General features: G+C 36.8%; 1 long non-coding RNA gene across 1 annotated transcript in view; it reads left to right on the forward strand.

Annotated features, from left to right (window-relative positions):
- Positions 1–15,402, forward strand: part of LOC137202289 (uncharacterized) — a 29,392-nt gene extending 13,990 nt beyond the window's left edge. Inside the window, exons 2-3 of the long non-coding RNA XR_010932532.1 lie at positions 9,476–9,529; positions 15,217–15,402. This is a non-coding gene — a long non-coding RNA (uncharacterized lncRNA). The remainder of the gene's footprint in view (positions 1–9,475; positions 9,530–15,216) is intronic.
- Positions 15,403–25,340: the final 9,938 nt, after the last annotated feature.

Below are 25,340 nucleotides of genomic sequence, written 5' to 3' on the forward strand. Positions count from 1 at the left end.
AGGCCACAACAGTGAGAGGCCCGCGTACCGCACACACACACACAAAAAAAAACACAAGGAAAGTTGGGTGAATTGCTTGGGGGAAGAGTCAACATAAAACTAATAAATTACAAATCTCACTAGTAGTAATAATATTTGTGATTAGATAATGGTAAGGTGGTAATGATAATAATGAATCGTAGTTGTTTGGCTTAGTTCCCTTTTTTTATTGAAGTTATAGTTGACTTACAATGCTGTGCCAATCTCTGCTGTACAGCAAAGTGGCTCAGTCATGCACATATAGATACTTTTTTTCATATTCTTATCCATTATGGTTGATCACAGGATATTGAATATAGTTCCCTGTGCTATACAGTAGGACCTTGTTGTTTACCCATCCTATATATAATAGTTTACATCTGCTAATCCCAAACTCCCAGTCTTTCCCTCCCCCACCCCCCAGCCTCCTTGGCAACCACACATCTGTTCTCTATGTCTGTGAGTCTGTTCCTCTTTTGTAGGTAGGTTCATTTGTGCCAATATTTTAGATTCCACATATAAGTGATATTATATGGTATTTGTCTTTCTCTTTCTGAATTACTTCACTTAGTATGATAATCTCTAGTTGCATCCATGTTGCTGCAAATGGCATTATTTTGTTCTTTTTCATGACTGAGTAGTATTCCATTGTATATATGTACCACATCTTCTTTATCCATTTATCTGTCGATGGACATTTAGGTTGTTTCCATGTTGTGGCTATTATGAATAGTGCTGATATGAACATAGGGGTGCATGTATCTTTTTGAATTATAGTTTTTTTCTGGTCTATGCCTAGGAGTGGGATTGCTAGATCATATGGTAATTCTATTTTTAGTTTTCTGAGGAACATCCACACTGTTTTCCATAGTGGCTGCACCGACTTACATTCCCACCAACAGTGTAGGAGGGTTCCCTTTTCTCCACACCCTCTCCAGCATTTGTTATTTGTAGACTTTGGCTTAGTTCCAAATTTAAACTGCATTGTGGCTTAGTTTCTGCCATAAAAAGTTCTTGAGAGACAGAGAAAGAGAGAGGATTATATAGCATAGCTGCTACTTTCTCACTAAGAAATGTCAGTGTTAATGATGTATGCCAAACATACAATGATACCAGATTCTCAACTGTTTGAACTATCATCTCGTGCCCAAGCAATGTCAAAGTTAATTTTATCTGACTGAACCCATAAAGTTCTCTTTAGAAAGGCAGGTCTTTAGTTATAGACTAAAAAGGGCAAAGATTATAGCCAATTCATCTTTATAGCTGTACATCTGCAGTTTTAAGTTATATATATATTTCACTTGCTCATTCATTCAGTATTGGATAGCACAGTTTTAGACCTCACAGCAGGTAATACCACAAAGGGAATAACATGTACTGGGTGCAAAGTAAGCGCATGCAACCAGCTTGCGCTATCAGAAAAAAAGCACTGGATGGAGCCAAAAGAAGAGTGTAGATCAATCATGACCTTGATAGAAAAGGATAAAGTTTGGATGCTTGGACACATTTGCAAATAATGATGCTAGCATAGAAGCTAAACAGAGGGCTAAAATAGAGACCACAGGTTATACGAAAAAGTTATGAATAGTCAAGAGTTCGGAAGCAACTTAAATGAAAAAAATAAAAACAGTCTGCCCTGGCAATGTGTAAGGTATATTAGGCTTGTCACTAATATGAGGTGGCTAGGGACATCAACTGTATTACTTCATCCTTATATCACCAGTGCCAGGCACAGAATAAGTTCTCAATAAATACTTGTTGAAAATGGAAGAAGGATGATCAATTAGATACCTATGTGACCTAATTTAAAATATTCTGGGACTTCCCTGGTGGTGCAGTGGTTAAGAATCTGCCTGCCAATGCAGGGGACACAGGTTCAAGCCCTAGTCCGGGAAGATCCCACATGCTGCAGAGCATGCACCACAACTACTGAGACTGTGCTCTAGAGCCCGCAATCCACAACTACTGAGCCTGCATACCACAACTACTAAAGCCTGTGCGCCTAGAGCCCGTGCTCCACAACAAGAGAAGCCACCGTAATGAGAAGCCAGGGCACCACAACAAAGAGCAGCCCCTACTCGCCACAACTAGAGAAAGCCCACGCCCAGCAACAAAGGCCAATGCAGCCAAAAATAAATAAATTAATAAAATAAAATATCCCAACTCACAAATGTCACATGTGGCTAAAGAAAAATCTGTTTCTGAGTTGTTTTTATAGGTGTGGTTCAGCCAGCATTGGTGACACATCAGGAAAGATGGCAAACAGACTGAGAACAAGCTGTAAAAAAGTGATCTCACTGTAAGCAGCATGGGTGGGCCTGGTAGGTCAGTTCTCATACAAGCACATTCATTCTAGAAAGTTCTCATATGACTAAGAAGACGCTAACAGAAATTGAACAGATTTCATCATTAAATAAATAGGAAACATCAAATAGGTAATGGAAAATGTTGAATGATGATGGGAGAAGACATTTCTAGATAATTTATAACCTCCTTCCTTTCATTCCCTTTCACATGTTGACTTCTCCTATTCCCCTTGACCTCTTCCATCCCTACCCTATGAGGCAGGGATGTTTCCCTGTAATCCACTCAAGAGCACTATCTTTGGAAGTTAAGTAACTTGCCCAAGATCACCTAAGAAGAGACAGAGCCAGGATTTGAAAAATTGGACTCCAGAGCCTGTGGCTATTACCATTCTGCTAAACTAGATTATGCAGTAGTTACATGGCAGGTAGAAAGTAAAATGCCTTAAAGTTGTCATGGGTTTTTTCCCTATTCTGTCATTAAGCAGCGTTATCCTTCAACTCAATCAACGATTCCAACCTTCCTCACCAGAAAAAGCCATCTAAACATTTCTAATTACCTAACAATATAAAACAAGAGAACACCAAAGATCCAGAAATCTCCAGGAATAAAGGATAGAGGTGGGAGGGGACAGTGGGCATTTTACTGCCCACTTAACCTCATTCATAAAATGGGAGTAATAATAACATGTATTTTGTAGGTTTCCATAGGGTTGAATAAGTTAATTAAAGCACTGAGAATAATGCTTGGCACATAGGAAGCATTTAATAAGAGTTAACTATTATTTATTTTTTTCCTATCAGGGGCAGTGGATTGTTTTTTCTACAAAAAAATTACAATAAAAAAAATTACAATATCACTACATGTTTTCAGTTCCTGTAGCCCAAGAATGTGATTTCTAGCATGTACTCATATTTCTTAAAATCCTATAGAACTTATTTGGATATACCATGTTGTAATACAACATACCTTAACTTACTATTTTAACCAGGAATTCATATTGCTTTAACAAAAATGAATTAAAAGATTATTGATCATGTTGCAAAGGCAGAATAGTGAGATGCTTAGAGACCAGACTCTGGCATTCTAACTCTAGAAGAATCCCAGATCTTCCACTCATTAGCAGAGTGACTTTGGGCAAATTATCTACCCTATGTATACCTCAGTTTCCTCATCTGTAAATTAGGATAGTAATAGTATCTACGTCATAGACTTGTTATGAGGATTAAATGAGTCATTACAAGTAAAGTTCTAGGAATATGCCTTGCACATAGTCTGCACTTACATGAGTTATTATTTCTTTTATACTTTTTCCATATAGTTGAAAAATGTATTTTGTCAATTGATTTTTAAAAATCTATCAGCAAAATGTCCATAGGAAAATATTCAAATTCCCCTACTCTAAATGCCTAAAATATATTTAATATGTGGTTGAAATTCAAGCCTTTCTATCTGTCTAATTTTAGTATATTGTAATTATCGCTTTAATTCTATTTTAATCCTCAGATACTTAATTCGGAGTAGTTGCCTTTTACTGTCTCAGCCTGTTACTTTTCCTAAAATCCATGCTTAGGTTTAAACTTGCTTATATAATTTTTTTTAACATCCTTATTGGAGTGTAATTGCTTTACAGTGGTGTGTTAGTTTCTGCTTTATAACAAAGTGAATCAGCTATACATATACATATATCCCCATATCTCCTCCCTCTTGCATCTCCCTCCCACCCTCCCTATCCCACCCCTCTAGGTGGTCACAAAGCACTGAGCTGATCTCCCTGTGCTATGCGGCTGCTTCTCACTAGCTATCTGTTTTACATTTGGTAGTATATATAAGTCCATGCCACTCTCTCACTTCGTCCCAGCTTACCCTTCCCCCTCCCCGTGTCCTCAAGTCCATTCTCTACGTCTACATCTTTATTCCTGTCCTGCCCCTATGTTCTTCAGAACCATTTTTTTTTAAGATTCCATATATACGTGTTAGCATACGGTATTTGTTTTCCTCTTTCTGACTTACTTCACTCTGTATGACAGACTCTAGGTCAATCCACCTCACTACAAATAACTCAATTTCATTTCTTTTTATGGCTGAGTAATATTCCATTGTGTATATGTACCACATCTTCTTTATCCATTCATCTGTCGATGGACACTTAGGTTGCTTCCATGTCCTGACTATTGTAAATAGAGCTGCAATGAACATTGTGGACATGACTGTTTTTGAATTTGGTTTTCTCAGGGTATATGCCCAGTAGTGGAATTGCTGGGTCACATGGTAGTTCTATTTTTAGTTTTTTAAGGAACCTCCATACTGTTCTCCATAGTGGCTGTATCAATTTACATTCCCACCAACAGTGCAAGAGGGTTCCTTTTCTCCACACCCTCTCCAGCATTTATCGTTTGTAGATTTTTTGATGATGGCCATTCTGACCGCTGTGAGGTAATACCTCATTGTAGTTTTGATTTGCATTTCTCTAATGATTAGTGATGTTGAGCATCCTTTCATGTGTTTGTTGGCAATCTGTATATCTTCTTTGGAGAAAAGTCTATTTAGGTCTTCTGCCCATTTTTGGATCAGGTTGTTTGTTTTTTTGATACTGAGCTGCATGAGCTATTTGTAAATTTTGGAGATTAATCCTTTGTCAGTTGCTTCATTTGCAAATATTTTCTCCCATTCTGAGGGTTGTCTTTTTGCCTTGTTTATGGTGTCCCTTGCTTTGCAAAAGCTTTGAAGTTTCATTAGGTCCCATTTGTTTATTTTTTATTTTATTTCCATTATACTAGGCGGTGGGTCAAAAAGGATCTTGCTGTGATTTATGTCATAGAGTGTTCTGCCTATGTTTTCCTCTAAGAGTTTGATACTTTCTGGCCTTACATTTAGGTCTTTAATCCATTTTGAGTTTATTTTTGTGTATGGTGTTAGGGAGTATTCTAATTTCATTCTTTTATATGTAGCTGTCCAATTTTCCCAGCACCACTTATTGAAGAGGCTGTCTTTTCTCCATTGTATATCCTTGCCTCCTTTGTCATAGTTTAGTTGACCATAGGTGCATGTGTTTATCTCTGGGCTTTCTCTCCTGTTCCATTGATCTATATTTCTGTTTTTGTGCCAGTACCATACTCTCTTGATTACTGTAGCTTTGTAGTATAGTCTGAAGTCAGGGAGCCTGATTCCTCCAGCTCCGTTTTTCTTTCTCAAGATTGCTTTGGCTATTCGGGGTCTTTTGTGTTTCCATACAAATTGTGAAATTTTTTGTTCTAGCTCTGTGAAAAATGCCATTGGTAGTTTGATAGGTATTGTATTGAATCTGTAGATAGCTTTGGGTAGTAGAGTCATTTTCAGAATGTTGATTCTTCCAATCCAAGAATATGGTATATCTCTCCATTGTTTGTATCATCTTAATTTCTTTCATCAGTGTCTTATAGTTTTCTGCCTACAGATCTTTTGTCTCCTCAGGTAGGTTTAGTGCTAGGTATTTTATTCTTTTTGCTGCAATGGTAAATGGGAGTGTTTCTTTAATTTCTCTTTCAGATTTTTCATCATCAGTGTATAGAAATGCAAGAGATTTCTGTGCATTAATTTTGTATCCTGCGACTTTACCAAATTCATTGATTAGCTCTAGTAGTTTTCTGGTAGCATCTTTTCCGATTTGGATTTCTTTTATTTCCTTTTCCTCTCTGATTGCTGTGGCTAAAACTTCCAAAACTATGTTGAATAATAGCAGTGAGAGTGCGCATCATTGTCTTGTTGCTGATCTTAGTGGAAATGATTTCAGTTTTTCACCATTGAGGACGATGTTGGCCTTGGGTTTGTCATATACGGCCTTTATTATGTTGAGGTAAGTTCCCTCTATGCCTACTTTCTGGAGGGTTTTTATCATAAATTGGTGTTGAATTTTGTCGAAAGCTTTTTCTGCATCTATTGAGATGATTATATGGTTTTTATCCTTCAGTTTGTAAATATTATTTATCACATTGATTGATTTGCGTATATTGAAGAATCCTTGCCTTCCTGGGATAAACCCCACTTGATGTGCTGTTGGATTCTCTTTGCTAGTATTTTGTTGAGGATTTTTGCATCTATGTTCATCAGTGATATTGGCCTGTAGTTTTCTTTCTTTGTGACATCTTTGTCTGGTTTTGGTATCGGGGTGTTGGTGGCCTCATAGAATGAGTTGGGGAGTGTTCCTCCCTCTGCTGTATTTTGGAAGAGTTTGAGAAGAATTGGTATTAGCTCTTCTCTAAATGTTTGATAGAATTTGGCTGTGAAGCCATCTGGTCCTGGGCTTTTGTTTGTTGGAAGATTTTTAATCACAGTTTCAATTTCAGTGCTGTGATTGGTCTGTTTAAATTTTCTATTGCTTCCTGGTTCTGTCTCAGAAGGTTGTGCTTTTCTAAGAATTTGTCCATTTCTTCCAGGTTGTCCATTTTATTGGCATATAGGTGCTTGTAGTAATCTCTCATGATCCTTTGTATTTCTTCAGTGTCAGTTGTTACTTCTCCTTTTTCATTTCTAATTATATTGATTTGAGTCTTCTCCCTTTTTTTCTTGATGAGTCTGGCTAATGGTTTATCAATTTTGTTTATCTTCTCAAAGAACCAGCTTTTAATTTTATTGATCTTTGCTATTGTTTCCTTTATTTCTTTTTCATTTATTTGTGATCTGATCTTTATGATTTCTTTCCTTCTGCTAACTTTGGGGTTTTTTTATTCTTCTTTCTCTAATTGCTTTAGGTGTAAGGTTAGGTTGTTTATTTGAGATTAAACTTGTTTATATAATTTTATAGCAATTTCCCTTACTAACAAAGCAAACTGTTAAGATATAGTGAATGTGATAAGTACTTAGAATATTTTATTTTTTGTACAGACTCTGCTAAACGTCATAAGTCTTAGAGCTCAAAAATTAAGCAAAATACATGTACTTTTTTGTACATATTTTTAAATTTTATGCTTAAGTACCGTTTATGAGTATTGAAATTAACAACAGGCTCAAATCAAGAAGAGAAATATGCCAGTGACTCATCACATTTAAAAAAAATAATAAATAAATTTATTTATTTATTTTTGGCTGCGTTGTGTCTTCGTTGCTGCGTGCGGGCTTTCTCTAGTTGCGGAGAGTGAGGGCTACTCTTCCTTGCGGTGTGTGGTCTTCTCATTGCGGTCCCTTCTCTTGTTGCAGAGCTCGGGCTCCAGTAGTTGTGGTGCACAGGCTTAGTTGCTCCGCGGCATGTGGGATCTTCCCGGACCAGGGCTCAAACCCATGTCCCCTGCATTAGCAGGTGGATTCTTAACCACTGCGCCACCAGGGAAGCCCCGCATCCCATTTTAATGCTGCTTAATTTTTAGGCTTCCTGTGTGAATTAGCTAAGAGATACAGCAATTTAAATAATAATGATAAAACCTTTTCTATTTCCTGCTTGATTTCTTTCTAAAGGAAAGTATTGTTTTTAAATATTTCTCAGGCATTCTCTATAAAAATAAAACCAGGAAATTAGAATTCTCTTAACAGGCATATCTTCTAGAGCTAAGAATTTCAGATGAAGGAGAAAGTGAATAGAGAAAAAGTATTTTTATGAGTTTAGAAAGGATAGGTCTCTGTAGATCTAGAGTTTAAAGAGTCAGTCAAGTGTTATCTGTGTCATGTTAATAGAATATTATTTTGTGAATTCTCCAGTCTTGTCCCAATGTCTGGCATCATTCACATACCTGCATACCAGGTATAGGTGGCATGAAGGCAGCACACACTGATAACCTCCCCTTGGAAAAAGATGAATAAAGAATATTTGCCATTTGGTTCACTCCTCGGAAAATATCAGAGGCATAATAGGAAAAAGAATTAAAACTACAAAAAAAAATTAAAAGAAAATTAACTTATAAAGAAGTCAGAGTGATCAGCTTTCTTATTTATAATTATGGAAAACAATTTACTCACATTACTAACGGTATAGATAAGACTTTCTTTAACTACAGATATGTCCTTTCATAGAACTGAAGATTTTAAAATATAATGTACAAAATTTAAAACCTCTATTTATCCAAAATCAATTGACTATTCAAAAATTTGTGTCTTCTTCTGCTTCCATTTCATGATTAACAAGGAATTAGTTTCAGCACTCTTTTTAGAGCATAGGTTGAAAAGGCATTTTAATTTCCATCTCAGGGTAATTTTAAAACCACATCAATTATTTTTCATGTGCAGCTGTTTTTTATCCACAAATTATTGCTCTAGGCATTTTTACTTTACCACACATTTCAGAAGAGAAGGAATGAAGGGAAACCAGCTAATCTACAAATGTTTCACCAACAGTAGATCAGACCACAAAAAAGTGAAGGAGGAGTTATGAACCAATGTTTCTTTAGGAATAAGAACTGCTTATTGGATATATATTATATATATATAATATATAATATAAACACTGGCTATATAATCCACTTTAATTGCATTTAATTATCACTAAAGAATTGATTTCTGATTTGCTTTCCCCCTACCATTTATTCATTTAATACATATTTATTTATGTGCTGGGAAACATAAGTGAAGCGTAAGACTGTTCTCAAGAGGCTTACATCTGATTGAGAATAAAATAATTGCACGTAAAACAAACAGAGAATGATATAAAGCAATAAAACACACCAGAGACTGGTGTGCCAAGAAGAGGAAGGAGAAGGGTGAAGGAAGAAGGGAGAAGGGAGAAGGGGAAGAGGAAGGAGAAGGAGACGGAGAAGAAGGAGAAGGAGAAGGAGAAGGAGAAGGAGAAGAAAAGAAGAAGAAGAAGAAGGGCAGCTAAGATTTGGATAAGCTAAAGAAGGGCAGGGAAGACATTCTCCAAAGGCAGGAGTGAAGGTTTAAAGTGAATAAGGAATGTTTGGGATACACTGGGTAGGCGTGTCATAGGAGCAGGGTACACAGAGGTGAGTAGAATAATAGAATTTAGCCTGGAAGGGAGCTTAGATGTCATCTTTCTGAACGTGCAAAAATCTCTTTTATAACATCTCTGGATGATAGTCATTTAACATCTACTGTTACACGTTTCTTGTTTGTTTAGCAAAACACTAATTATGCTCCAGGTACTGCTCTGAAGAGTTCACAGACATTAACTCAAGTGGTCTCATAACAGCCCTCTGACCAAGGTATGTTCATCATCCCTGCTTTACAGATAAGGAAGTGAGGCAAGGAGAAGATAGGTGATTCGCCTCAGGTCACGTTGCTGGTAAGTGGCTGATCCAGGATCCTCATACAGATGGTCTGGCTGCAGAGTCCACACTCTAGCCAGGTGTTTACCCTTTTCCAAGGTAGATGGCCCTTCCACCGTTGGCCAGCTCAAATGATTAGACATGAGGTTGAGAAGCTTCTAAAATTTTTCTTATATTTCAGCATTATTTGTGATATAGATTCGCCTCATACAAATTCAGATTTCAAGCAAAGAACACTGTGGAACTCTAAGGATTTGAGTGCAGGTCTTCCTTGACTTACGATGGGATTGTAGTCTTATAAACCCATTGTAAATTGAAGATATCATAAGTTGAAAATGCATTGAACCTACCGAACATCATAGTTTAGCCCAGCCTACATTAAATGTGCTCAGGACTTCCCTGGTGGCGCAGTGGCTGAGAGTCCGCCTGCCGATGACATGGGTTCATGCCCCGGTCCAGGAAGATCCCACATGCCGCGGAGCAGCTGGGCCCGTGAGCCATGGCCTCTGAGCCTGTGCTCCGCAACAGGAGAGGTCACAACAGTGAGAGGCCCGTGTACCACACAAAAAAAAAAGTGCTCAGAACACTTCCATTAGCCTACAGTTAGGCAAAATCATCTAACACAAAGCCTATTTTATAATAAAGTGTTGAATATTTCATGTACTTTACTGAATAATGTGCTGAAAGTGAAAAACAGGATGGTTGTAAGTGTGTCAGTTGTTTACCCGCATTATTGTGTGGCTGACTGGGAACTGCAGCTCACTGCCACTGCTCAGCATCATGAGAAATTGTACCACATGTCACTAGCCCAGGAAAAGATCAAAAGTCAAAGGACAGTTTCTACTGTATGTGAATCGCTTTTGCACTGTTGTAAAGTCAAAAAATCATAGGTCCAGCCATCATAAATCGGGGACCTTCCATATAAGTGAGTTAAAGTGGTCACAAAAGTTACCTAGTATTTGTTTGATACCAAAACCAATGGTGTCTATGATTTTTAAAAAATTCTCTTAAAATATATAAAATGAATCTAATTTGACAAAATCTAGTGATTCTGTATGCAAAAATAAATGTAGTTGATTTATTAACTTGTGAAAGTCTTTAAACAACCTAGTGACTCAGGATACCAGAAAATATATAAAGACCATTTTATCATGATCACTTCAGAGGTAGAACTTTCTCTGTGAATGGGTGTTTTTTTTTTTTTTTTTTTGCAGAACGCGGGCCTCTCACTGTTGTGGCCTCTCCCGTTGCGGAGCACAGGCTCCGGACACGCAGGCTCAGCGGCCATGGTTCACAGGCCCAGCCGCTTTGCGGCATGTGGGATCTTCCCGGACCGGGACACGAACCCGTGTCCCCTGCAGCGGCAGGCGGACTCCCAACCACTGAGCCACCAGGGAAGCCCTTTCTCTGTGAATTTAAAGAATGTTTAAAATTAAGAATGCTTCTTGGTAATCTTTAAAAATCATGATGTTACTTGGCGAGTGGAGACTGTGAGAACTGAGACAGGCTTCTTCTCCCAAAGCCAGAGTCACACAATCCTGAACACTGGATTCGCTCACACATTCATTCAGTCAATACTGACTGAGTTCTCTCGATGTGCCGGGCATTCTTTCAGGCACTGGGGATTCTGTGGGAAATAACACAGACCAGGTTTCTGCTCTTGTGACGTTTAACATTCTTTGGGGGTGAGGGATACAGGTGGGATTTAATCAGGAGTGTAACATATTTTCTGTTTGGCCAAAATTATACTTTATTGGATTCCCATCTGCCCCCAATTACTTCTATTATGTTAATAAGAAGGAGAAAAGACTGTAAGACCTTGAGATACGCTTACAATGCAAGGAAAAGGAGACATAACTTGAAACAGAAAGAAAGTCTATTTTTCCAAGGAGCAGCATGAGGAAGGAGGTGGAGCCAGCTTTTAGGAACGCCTGGGTCTGATGCTATCTCCCAACAGTCCTCACTGAACTCCCCAAACTGAGAAATTCTAAACAAAACATGCTAATAATTTTTAAAGTGTCAATAATGATGGTAAACACTTAAATTTAGCATATGGTATTATCATATAAAAGCAAAATATTTTATCACAGAACCAGAAATTGACAGAATTATCAAATGTTATTCCAAGATTTTGGCTATAGAACTGGAAATACGAGTCTATTGATTAAGCCATGGCTCATATAGATGATTTCCTCCTAGGAAAAGGTTGGTCTTTCAATTAAGCACTTATGCTAATAGTTTTTATGAAGATCAAATGTTTCTAAATTCTAAGGCCAGAGAGAAATAGTTAAATCAATAACTGAAAATTTAGAGATTATATTGGGTAAATGATTAAATATTTAGCTGTGAAAATATGTTTTTCTCCATAGAGTTAAAAAGTTTATATTGATCATTTTCTTTAAGAAAACATCCTAGGAGCATTGTCAATTATAAATAAGGATCAGAATACAGGTCTTTGCTTTAAGGAAACAGAGCTCTTAATTTTTAATTGCCCAAATAAAACAGCTGCAATGCAGCCTTTTATACCTCTGATAAAGGCCATATGTTCTTTTCTATTAGGATTGTGAAAGTTTTTGGTGGACAAATAATGAGAACCCAAGACAGATTCTGTTCTCTTATAGCAGGTTCCGTTTTCTACATGTAATTTCACAATGGGTGCTATAACTGGATAGTTCTATACAGAGTCATTGCACCAAATCAGGACTCTAAAATACTCTTAGTTTATTTTACCATGGCCTTACACATGTAGTATGGTTGCATAATAGGAGAAAAATAAAGTCTGGTGCAATTCCCACAGCATTAACATAATCTCTATTGAGTAAAACTACAATTTAAAAAAACTGGCCCAATATATCTACTGTTAACTATGGCCTAAGTTGTTTAAATAAAAAGAATTGTCATGTTAAAGAAGAATCCTGTTTGTCTTTCAACACCTGCTATTGGTAGATTGAGAATGACTAACAGAACTGAGAGTTTCTAGAAAGAGGGGAGGCCTTTTGAATAAGGGAAGAATTTGAAACAAAGAAGATAAAGAGGTTTCAGACTTATTTGATTTTGAGTATCTTTACACTATATAGTGAAATTTCATTAACTTGAATTCATAAAATCAACTACTATCACCTAGTTTGGTGCTAAAGATTACTTTTGAACTATTTATTATGCAAGAAAATCAATAATAAAAAATTAAAATAGTTCATTCCATTTAGAATGCATAAAATGAAAAGAGTTGGACAAGGGGGCACAGGAAATATTTTTAATTTGTGGAGCAATTCCTGGGATTTAGTTTGCTCCGCAAGGAAGAATAACCTTTCAATAAATATCTTAGCAAATAAATATATTATTACATTTTTTTCTTTTCTTAAATATTTTTATAGGAAAAAACATATATATATATATGTAAATACTTTGATTCGTATCTATAAGCCAGATATTTCCAAAGTAGATATTGCCCATGATTGGTTAATACCTGAATTTACGGGGTTTGTTTCTATACCTTTCATTCACACGATCAAATCGTTAAGCCCCCATCATGTGTGCAGGCCTCAGATGCACATTCTGGTTATTGCCAGAGCGAAAGCAGCGTTTAAGAGGCTCAGGAAAAGCACCTAGGCAAGTGCTTTTGCCTATCTCAAGCAGGGGATCTCAATCTGGGGCCCCTGCAGGAGCTTTAATGAGCCGAGGTCTTCAAATCTGCAGAAACTGCATGAAAAATTTTTGTGTGTTTATATGAAATTTTTCAGAGAGTGCCTTTTTTGTTTTGTTTTGTTTGCGGTACGCGGGCCTCTCACTGTTGTGGCCTCTCCCATTGCGGAACACAGGCTCCGGACGCGCAGGCTCAGCGGCCATGGCTCACGGGCCCAGCCGCCCAGCCGCTCCGCGGCATGTGGGATTTTCCCAGACCGGGGCACGAACCCGTGTCCCCTGCATCGGCAGGCGGATTCTAAACCACTGCGCCACCAGGGAAGCCCCTCCATGTTTTTCATGATTATCAAAGGTCATTATCCCCCTAAAAAGGTAACAATTATTGATTTAGGGAGTCTTTGTTCATGGAAGATCCAGTGCTCCAATAAAATGCAATACAAGATTGGGATTGACATATAATCATTACTATGTATAAATAGATAACTAATGAGAACCTACTGTATAGCACAGGGAGCTCTACTCAGTGCTCTGTGGTGACCTAAATGGGAAGGAAATCTAAAAAAGAGGGAAATCTAAAAAAGAGGGATATATGTATATGTATAACTGATTCACTTTGCTGTACAGCAGAAACTAACACAACATTGTAAAGCCATTATACTCCAATAAAAATTAATTTAAAAAAACCAAACAACAACAACGAAAAAAAATACAATACAATTTTGGATTAAAAGATCTGAAATGAGAATTCCCTGGTGGTCCAGTGGTTAGGGCTCGGCGCTTTCACTGCCAGGGCCCAGGTTCAATCCCTGGTCAGGGAACTATGATCCTGCAAGCCTCAGGACATGGCTAAAAAAAAGAGAAAGATTTGAAATGATGTCCCATCCCCGCTGACCACAAACTTTCCCTGGAAAACCCTTCAAATACCTAGCTACCATTTGCAAGAAAAACTGTTCTAAATGTAATGTTATAGATTTTGGTAATATTAAACATTTCTTCTGTTAAAGTCTCATATCCTTTGTTCAGTTAACAATATTTTTGCAGATGTATTATGTGCAGATGTTGAGGATAAAAACGATGAACCAAAATAGACATATCCCTCACCTTCCAGGATGGATATATAGCAGAAGACACTCTCAGTTTTCCTTGTTCTCTATATCAACTGGAGGAAAAAAATGTATAAGACATACTCAAGTTCATCTAATTTCAACTAAAAGCGCTCACGTTAAACTAAATGAATGAAGTAAAGTGACATCTAGCGTTGGTTAAGTGGCAGTGAAATATGTATAAAGGCACTGTAGCTTTAACTTATTCTTTGGAAATAATGTTAAACTTGGCTTGACCAACCCTTAAAAGCATAGTTTGTTTTCATTCTTTTTTACATTTTAGAGTAATTTTGAAATAATCTGAATTTAAATGTCGATAACCTTGTTTTTACTTTCATAAAAAAAATCTCAAAGCACAGAGAGAAGTATTGCATAGAGAATAAAATAACACTCATGGATCTATCACCCAGTGTTGGCATTTTGCTGTATTTGCTTCAGATAGCTTAAAAGTAAGACATAATAGACACATTTGATGCCCTGTGAACTCTCTCCTAGTTCATTTTCATCTTTTTCTCCTCAGAAGTAACCGCTATCTGGTTTACGATTTCTGTGACTGTTTTTATATTTTTTATTACATATTTATGTACCTGTAAAATTTATAATATTGTACTTTTTATGCTTGATATAAATAATACCATCCTGTATAAGTCCTTGCAGCTTGCTCTTTCTGTTTCAATATTATGCTTTTCAGATTTATTCATATGGATCATTAGCTCTAGTCATTTATTTTAACTGCTGTGTGGTAGTAATCCATTGACTAAATTATAGCACAATTTATGGTACAATTGGTGGACATTTGGGTTGTTTCCAGTGTCTTGCTCTTTTAAACCATTTTACAGTGAACACTCATATTCACTCACAGCACCCTTGTGCACACGTTTGAGAGTTTCCGTAGTCTGAATGCCAAGGAAGTAGTGCTCAGATATATATATATATATATATATATTTTTTTTTTGCAGTACGCGGGCCTCTCACCGCTGTGGCCTCTCCCATTGTGGAGCACAGGCTCCGGACGCGCAGGCTCAGTGGCCATGGCTCACGGGCCCAGCCGCTCCACGGCATGTGGGATCCTCCCGGACCGGGGCACGAACCCGTGTCCCCTGCATCGGCAGGCGGACTCTCAACCACTGCGCCACCAGGGAAGCCCTCAGGTATATACTTTTATATTCAATTTGCATCTCCCTGATTAGTAGTAAAACTGAGCTTCTTAAAAAATATGTTTTTACCACCCAAGTTTCCACTGTGAATTGCCTGTACCTCACATGTGCCTGTTGGATTGCTAGCATTTTCCTGACCGAATTCTTGGGGTTCTTTACGTACTCTTGCTATGAGTACTTTGTAGGTTTAATGCACTGCAAATATTGTTCCCCAGTTTATGGCTCGGCTCTTCACTATGTTCATAGGATCCTTTCTTTTTAATGTAATCAACTTTATCTATCTTTCCCTTTTTATAGCTTAAGAAATCCTTTCGCAAGCTTTCCTCCTTTATTTTCTTCTAGAATGTTTTAAAGTTTTGATTTACATATTTAGGCGTCCATGTTGCTAACTTTTGTGTATTGTGTGAGGTTGTGAATTTGTTTTCTTTTTTCTTATAGATAGTAATTGTTCCAGCATTATTCATCGAAGAGACGATCTCTTCTTTATTGTTCACTGTAGAAATTAGTTGTGTCAAATTTCTCTTGTATGGCGCTACTTGAATAGGACCTTGAGTTTCCCTCAATTGAGTCAAGTGTATCTACTGACACATTCCACCTGTGGGCTTTTCCCTACTCACATGCTGAGCCTGATTTGCCATCTGCCTGAGAAATATTGGTCAATCTCAGCACCATTCTTCCTAATGTTCCCAGACTGTGTCTGTGTTCTCACCACTGTTTCTTTTCTTGCAGTCCATACCCTTGCCGTTTGCACTCCTATTCTGGATTCTGAGTTAGGGTGACCAACCATGCCAGTTTGCCCAGGACTGAAGAGTTTTCCCAAAACAGGACTTTAAGTGCAAAAACTGGGACAGTTCTTGGCAAACTGGAATGGGACAGTAGGTCACTTTTGTTTTTACCTTCAGTTTCAGCTTCCTCCTATACTGACCCCTTGACTCTTTAATTTGGCGTTATCTCTGTGCTCACCAATCATCTTTACATTGAACTTATATTTGTTGAGCACCTACTATATTAGAGGCTGTATGAAGCATTTTCACATATAGTATCTCACTGAACACTTACAACAGCTCTGTATGTCTTCCTTTTATACACGAGGAGAGTTGCATATAATTGGCAAGGATCACAAAATTAGTGACACAAAAGATTGAAACCCAAGTCTCTTGACTAAAAGTATTTTATTTCTACTAAACTTGCTATCATTCTAGCCTGAGGAAAGCACAGTTGTAGTTGCATACATGGGGTCCACCTCTGTACTAACTGAACTTCTGGGTGGAACCTCATTACACCTAGCCTCTCGCTGTTCATACCTTTTTGGTTGAATGTTATTCCTGGTACATTTGACAGTGTATGAAGTCAACTTCATATATTATAAAGCAAAAGTCACAATTCCATTTGTTTTGCAACAGTACAAACATCTCAAATGTTTCATTAGGATAAAAACTAAGAATAAAGAGAAACATGAATATTATAGCATGGCACACCACACTGCCACATCAGATTGTATCCCTCCAGTCAAAGCATCACTGCATGGATGTGGTATCTTTTCATTTTATTGCATCTACTTTATCAATTGTTCCCTTTTTATAGCTTATTTAAGAAATCTTTCATTAAGTTTTCTCCTTTACTTTCTCCAAATCCCAACTCTTATTTGTACATTATTAACACAAAATATTGTTTGTGTAAATATTAGTTCCCCAAATATCAACAGGAGCTAGGTAGGGGAAAAAATAATCCAATTAGTGTGGGAAACAAATTTCTTTATTATAGAACTTCTCAATCTTTATTTTGTTAGTTTGCATTGTTATTTCCCCATACAGAGATAGTATAGTATCTTCCAAATGATTTGACCATGAAACCTTTTTGTTTTCTTTTTTCATAACTTTTCCCATACTTTGGAATATACATAGGGAAATTCTGTTTTCATCTGTCACAGCAGAATACCCTCTAGAGGGCAGCAGATTCCTTTGGCATATGGCCAATCACCTGTTCATTGAACAGGTTGACAAGGGTCCTGGAACATGTTCTATTATTATTCAGTTCATGGATGTAAAATTTCTAGTTCCTATAGCAGTAATAGGCATTGAAATTTAGCTTAAGCCTGATAATAAAATAAGTGTGTGGCACTAAGATAAATACTCAAAAATCAACTGAGTCTCTGATCACAATTACATCATTGTATTATAAAGTTCAGATAACAGATCATATCTTTTCCTTCTTCCTTTTTATCTTCAATCAAACTACAAATATTAATCAAATGTTCTATAAGAAATAAAATGAAGTATTACAAACAGTTCCTTTCCCAAGGAGCTACTAAAAGATTGGGGAGATGTTTACATAAAGCAACAGTTACCTCAGTGACTGTCACACCTGCCTGTAATTTTGAATCACCTAGAGGCACTTTTAAACAATAACAATGTCCAGGTCCCACCTCAGAACAATTAAATTTGAATCCCTGTGTTTGGTCTCAGGCACATCATTAAAATAAATATTTTCAGATGACCTGATGAGCAGCCAGGGTTGAGGACCACTGTTTTATAATGATCAAATACTGTTTTAGGGAAGTAGTTTCTGACCTTTTCAAAGAGGAGCAGAAATTTAGGCTTCTTATCCTAGAGGAAGTGCTTTAAATGTGGAAGAAACGAAAAGAAAATAGTCATTCTTACATCCTCTGTCCAAAGTTAACACGTGTCAACATCTTTATTCTTTCTTAGCCATCAGGATTGCATACAACAGAATCAAACAAAAACCCCACATCTTAGAGTTCCTAAACTTAAATTCAGAAAATATTTCCTAGTCTTACAGCAAAAGACATCATGTTTTTGCCTCCAAAAATTCATTATAGCTCACCTTAGTTAACAAATAGCCTGGCACATTCCAAATAGATCCACTGGACCCATGAGGGCCTCATCTGACAAAAATAAATTCTATTCAGTTGCTACTTGAATAGAGCTAAGAGGTTTATTTGTACAAAAACTAACTGGTGAGACAGAGGAGGAGAGAGCAAGAGATCAAGAAAATATGAATGACTTTATGTCTTTCAGTTGCAAAGAGATATGGAACAAGAACCTGCCTGGATGGCTGGAATGAGAAGTGTAGGCTGTAATTATGGATTGGAAGTTTTCTTTATGCAAAATGAACTGGTTTACAGTGGGAAGTGAATGCATGGAAACGTGTCTCGTTAACATCACATTCTTTTTTAAAATTAATTAATTTTATTATATTTTGGCTGTGCCGGGTTTTAGTTGCGACACGCGGGATCTTCATTGCGGGGCATGTGGGATTTTTTTTTTTTTTTTGGTTGCGGCATGCAGACTCTTAGTTGTGGCATGTATGCAGGATCTAGTTCCCCGACCAGGGATCGAACCCGGGCCCCCTGCATTGGGAACGCGGAACCTTATCCACTGGACCGCCAGGGAAGTCCCAAAATCATGTACTTACCATGAGCTCAGTTAGTGTCAATAACCTGATAGGATGGCTGTTTTTAGGGCATCATAGAACTGGAGACCTCCTGAAGACAATGACAAGTCTTTGAACTAAAAGATAGTATTTGAAAATAAAATACAGGCAGAAATAATGGGTGCAGTTCTTCTGAGAGCTGATAGATATTTTAAGCAAAGAACCAGATCCATCTTTTGCAAAAGGCTTTAGAAATCAAACTAAAAATGCTTAGCTAGGTCTAATGAAGTGTGCTTTGAATGATCCAGAGGAAATATTATTATCCCTATTTTATCGATGAAGTATCTAAAATCAGAGAAATTAAATAACTTTCCCAGGCCTGCAAGCAAATAAGAAGCTGACTGGCTTCAAAGTCTTCATGCTTGACTACTACACTGTATTGCCTCAGAACTTACAGAAAAAATTTCACATTGCAATAAACACATGTATGTACATATCACACAAATTACCTGTTCTAAGGCACATCTTTCAACATCTCTAAAATTGGGATATTACCAACCCTCAATAGGGTCTACAATTATAATTGACACCTATATTGATACATAAGTGATACCTATAATTATAACTGAAACATAACTGGTACATAAAACAATGGTATGTCTTTGAAGTATAGTAAAATAAATCTCATAGGCACTTGCAGTTGTTCCTGCCCATAGGAAGGTGTTCGTAAAATCAGAAATCCTTTTCTTTTTTAAGAAAAGTGATGAAATAAATACAAATTTCTGTGAATGAAAGTTCATTCACTCTTTTAACTAATTTCTTGAGTTTGGTGATCAAAGTAGCAAAAACTCTGGAATCAGATGGACCTGTGTCAAATTCTGCCCAAACTATTTCCAAGCTATGTGACCTTGAATAAGGTACCTAATCTCTCTAAACCTCAGTCAAATGAAGATGTTAACAGTAACTCACAGAGTTATCATGAGGATTCAATGTAATAATTCATTTAAGGGACCAGCACAATGTTTGGCACATTTGATAAATATTATCCACTATTATCACTATTAGTTTAAAAAAGTCTGTTACACGCCTCCATTGTGTCACACAGAGGTCTAAGGTTTGGTAGTGACCTTAAAACAATGAAATAAGGAAAAGATTTTGCTCTCATAACGCTTATATATATCCTAGGAGAAAAGGACACAATTATTATTGTATTTACTATGTGATCAGCACCAGGCAAATCACTTTGAGTTAAAAGGTGAGTTAAGATGACTTGCCTCTCCTTGATTGATTTACAGTGTAGTAACCTAGTTAACTAATATTTAAAATCTAATTGTAGAAAGCCTCTTTGAAAGTAGTTATGTCCCTAACAAGGTAATTAAGACATTTCCATTTGAGGTCTAGTAAGAGATTCAAACTAGATAATCCAAAAATATTTGTCGAATCAAATTGGGATGCATATCTCTTCTTTCTAGTTCGCTGTGAGTTGGGAAACCAAATGGGGCCTTCTCCCAGACAGTTTTTTAAAAACCAGTTTTCCTTTAAAACTCTTACTATAGAATCACAGGAAATTTTAAAACATTAAATAAATAGCATCCACCTTGCAATTACACATTCAGATGTTTCACTCATTGCCACATGTATTATCCTCACATATTAACTAAGTTGTCCTTTATCACTACAGTAATGATCTTCTATGATAACGATGTGCTGAGTCACCAAAAAATTCAATCCACCACATAAGGTGAGTTAGGCCCCAGTGATAATTCTTCGTGATATTTTACCCACCTCTAACAAACTTCACATTTATATAAGATGAGAACAAGAGGAAGTGAGATGGTTTTGTGGCTCATTTTCTTTATATCAGATGAGAACTAGAGAAACCATGGTGGTTTCATGACTCTTATCTCATGGCTCAGGAAAAAGTAGCTGAGCCAACAGCAATCTAAGACCATGTTCCACTTAAGTGATATTCCTGGTCTCAGTTTTCTTATTTGGAAATACAGGAATTGAAAGAATTTTTTTCTTTAAGTATTTTTTGCAAATATGTAAGTAACATATATACTGATTTCTGAATAGTTGGAAAAAACAGAAAAATATAAAAACAACCTATAATATCACCCAGAGAGAGCCAAATATTAACATTTTGACATATTTCTCTCTAGAAAGAGGAAAAGACAAGTGAGCACATATATATACAAATTAGGAATGGGCTATGACCAAATGCATAGGTGAAATCAACAGACTACTTATTACTTTATGAAAGTAAATAAAAACAAGATATGAATGATTCTCAGGAAAATATAAATTACATTAATTGACTCAAGAATAGTAGAAAACCTGAATAGATCTATAACTATGAAGAAAACTGAAAACACTTGCAGAACCATACTTCCACGAGGTAGGTACCATTACAACCCCCATTTTATAGAATGAAGAGGCTACATGTCAAAGAATTAGCAGAGCTGGGACTTGTCAGTGGTTTCCATGATCGTAATCACCATACTCTAAGTAGGTCTGGACCCCAATGAGAAAAGACTCATCCTATGGTAGGCAAGTTATTTAACAATCAGTAACCCAGCACCTTCTCTGTGCATTGTTCTGGGTGCCAGGGATGCAAAGATGAATAAGTATGCCATGGTCCCTGTGTTCAAGAAGCTTCTGGTTGACTCAAGACAGACAAAGAATTATACAGATTATACAGACTATATTGCAACATGTTAATTGCTATAACAGAGGTAGAAAAAAGAAGCATTGCTAGATCCCAGAGGAAGGAGTGATGCCATGGGGGACAGGGAAGGGATCATAATGAATGTGCCATTTGGGCTGGCTCTGGAAAGGTCAGCAGAGAAGGGAGAGAAAGGCATTCCATGAAGAGGGATGTGCTGAGGCAAAACGCTATAGATAATCGATACGTTGATGTGTCATTAAATCTCTCTTTAAAAACAGTGCAAAGAGACATTATGCTGCTTTTGACAGAAGGCAGCAGTTGTCGGCAGCATCTTTTCCTTCTTCCATCATGACAAAAACTGCTGTTAGTTCACATTAAAATGGTAGTGATATTTGGCAGAAATCTACTGTATTCTTCCTTAATGAGTTGTCAGAGATTCTGCCATGCCATTTGTCTTCTAAACAAGTTATTATGAAGGCTGTCAGTAAAGAGTAAAGATGAGGATAAGCAATATATTCACCAGTCAGCAGGGGGTTGAGAATCTGTTCAGTCAGAATCAGCAGGGGGCTGTGGGAAAATGTCTGTTCTTTAAGCAAGCCTATGAAGGACTACCATTCAAAAGAGAGGGTAGGTTTGTAAGAAGCTAAGAAAGTCTTCCTCTAATTTAAACTCCCAGGAGCTTTCTGTGGGCACTCTATCTGCTTACGGACAGAGAATGAAATAAAGAATAGCAGACATTCGGATATAAGAGTGATCTTAATTTTGACCACTCACCAAAACCTAATTTGGAGACTGACAGATGAATCTGATACTATACGGAAGGTCATGTGTATGGGTAATTAAGTGGACAATCACATATGTCAAAATAATTCACACTCAGTCTGCAGTATAGAAATTTCGCTCTTACTTAGGCTATTAATTACATGCGGAATTAAGGATTAAGATTGATTGTGTGTGTTTGTTTTCCCTGAGTTTCTTACAGTTTGGATTAGAAGTGCTAAGGAGCAAAGTTAGGAGAAAGATCCTGGCTCTGAGGCTTATTCCTTGTGGGACTTTGTGCAAATTATTTAGCAATTCTAGCTAATAATAACTGCTTAACAGAATTGCTGTAAGGATTAAATGAGATAATATATGTAAAGTGTAGGCACATAAGTGCTCAATAAATGGCAGTCATAATGATGCTGCTGCTGGCTTAAATATTATTATTATACAGATCCAAGAACAGTCTAGGCTTTCCTCCAAGCATAATAAGTTCCTGTAAGGAGAAGCAAATTTTTATTGTCTAAATAATTATGGATAAGTAAATTATATTATGAATAAAAATATTTTCTGCTGATAAATTTAATCTTTTGTCAGTAATAAAATCTAATTTGTTATCTATGACTGGATAGAAACAGAATCAGTTTCAGTTCCCTTTCTTAAATTATTACATTTCTGATTGCTCTATTATATGTCGAGAATCAAGACACAGATGTTAACAGCAGCATTGCAAAATCTCACTTTACAGTGTATGGCTTTAAAAGAATTATATTTTACTGCCTAACATTCTCAACATACATGGAAAACTGAAAGATTTAAGCTATGAGACACTTACTGAAAAGCTATTCTGTCTTTGGGAGGATGAAGGGTTAATCTCCTGTAATTGAAGCCATAGTTACAACTCAAGGGATATTCTTTATTTTACTCTTCAGTTCACTCCAGCTATTAATTTAAACTGTCAGAGAATAATAGTATATTAAAGGTGGAAAAGTCCTTAAGATGATCTATTTCAATCCCTTAATTTGACTAATGCAAAACTAAGGCCTACAGAAGTCAAGGGACTTCACGAAATATCAATGGGACCAAGGGTAATATTAAAAATTTTTTTGTTTTCAGAATTGCAGCAGCTATAAATAATATAACCTGATAATTGCTAGAAGTAAATAATAGAACTAACTTGGTATGGAATAAATCTGACTTTTTAAATCTTAACTGGTTCTCACACATGGGGTTAAATATCAGCTATTTGGGACACTGTGAATAAAATTAGGTGCTTCATTTCTACAGCTCCTTGAATAACAGCCCACTACATTTCTACAACACATGGACATGTTCTTCAGTGCCTTAGAAGTTAAAGTGCTAGGGCTTCCCTGGTGGCGCAGTGGTTGAAAGTCCGCCTGCCGTTGCAGGGGACACGGGTTCATGCCCCGGTCCGGGAAGATCCCACATGCCACGGAGCGGCTGGGCCCATGAACCATGGCCGCTGAGCCTGCCCGTCCGGAGCCTGTGCTCTGCAACAGGAGAGGCCACAGCAGTGAGAGGCCTGTGTACCGCAAAAAACAAAACAAAACAAAAAAAAGTTAAAGTGCTACTCAAAGTCCATCGTTTTAGACATTGGATAGAAAAAGATATAGAATCATATTTGGCTTTGGGAAATTTCACAGTTCTTGGTATATATTAATATATCACTCAAATATTTGTCTATATTGTTCACTGTAACTCTACTATATATTGGCTAACAAGGTCAAATAAAATAATTTTTTAACAAAGGATATTCTTTGTGTTTGAGAATAACACAGAATGGCTATTTTCCTGTAAGCCAGTTGATGTCACTCTATAAAATAGGCAGTAATTATCATAAAAAACTAAAATAGACTTCTTAACCTTACACTTCAACAATTTTTCACTCATGCATGTTCAGTCATGCATGTAAAGCTGTCATTTCCAATCTAGACTATTTCTGATTAGTCTTAGCTATTCTGAAGCAATGCCAATCAGAGTGATTATGTTATCACTCTTGTGGCAATTAAATGCTCTATTTGTTTACTACTGAAAGCATGACTGATCCGATACATAGTCAAGTTACAAATAGTTCTGTGTCTGATATTAATGAATGCCCATAATGCATTTTTCCAAAGTTATTTCTTCACAGTTAAAATGACGCAATTTACAATGAAAATTTTTCCTCTTTAAATCAGTGTTTCTCAACTAGGGGCAACTTTGCCTCCTGGGGACATTTGGCAATGTCTAGGGACATTTTTGATTGTCAAGACTCAGGGGGAGGAGGGATGCTACTGGCATCTAATGGGTAGAGGCCAGGGATGCTGCTAAACATCCTGCAATATATAGGACAGACACCCCGCTTCAACCCCAACAAAGACTTATTTGATCCAGAATGTCAGTAGTGAAAAAGTTCTGGAGATTGATGGTGGTGATGGTTGTACAACAATGTGAGTGTATTTAATGCCGATAAACTATACACTTAAAAATAGTTAACATGGTAAATTTTATGTTGTGTATATTTTACCACAATAAAAAGAAATCAATAGTGCTGAGACTGAGAGCTTTAAATCACCGAGAGTCCTTTTATAAGGAATGTATTTCAGTACTTCTAGGAAGGCTAAAAGACTCTGCATCTGATAAAGTGACATTAATAAAGCAAACAACTTTACTTTCTTCTATTAAATCATATTTTGTTCTCTCTTGACTTGCTTCCAAATTTCTTTCATCCACTAGCGAATGATTCCAAACAATTAGTTTCCTCACCAACATGCATACTGCTGCAACAAAAATGAAAACAGAAACTATAATTAGGGTTTTTGTTTGTTTGTTTGTTTTTGCTTAGGCTAGTTTGACTTCGGTTTCAGTTACATGCAACAAAAGTCTTGACAAATATAAGGGGCAGCAAAGAAACTTGGACACAGAAACACAGAAAATAAGAAAATTTGACACATGGGCTGTATGGAGAAGAAAGAACAGAAACAACATGCTTCAAAAAACACTAAAGATAGAAGTGAAGATTTATTTTCTTTTTCTGGTGTTAGTCCCAAAGGAAGCTAAATGCAGGCGTCCACTCAATAGTGTTCCATTAAGAAAGTTTATCAAG

Source organism: Pseudorca crassidens, chromosome 11, assembly GCF_039906515.1.
Source record: "Pseudorca crassidens isolate mPseCra1 chromosome 11, mPseCra1.hap1, whole genome shotgun sequence".
NCBI lineage: Eukaryota > Metazoa > Chordata > Mammalia > Artiodactyla > Delphinidae > Pseudorca > Pseudorca crassidens.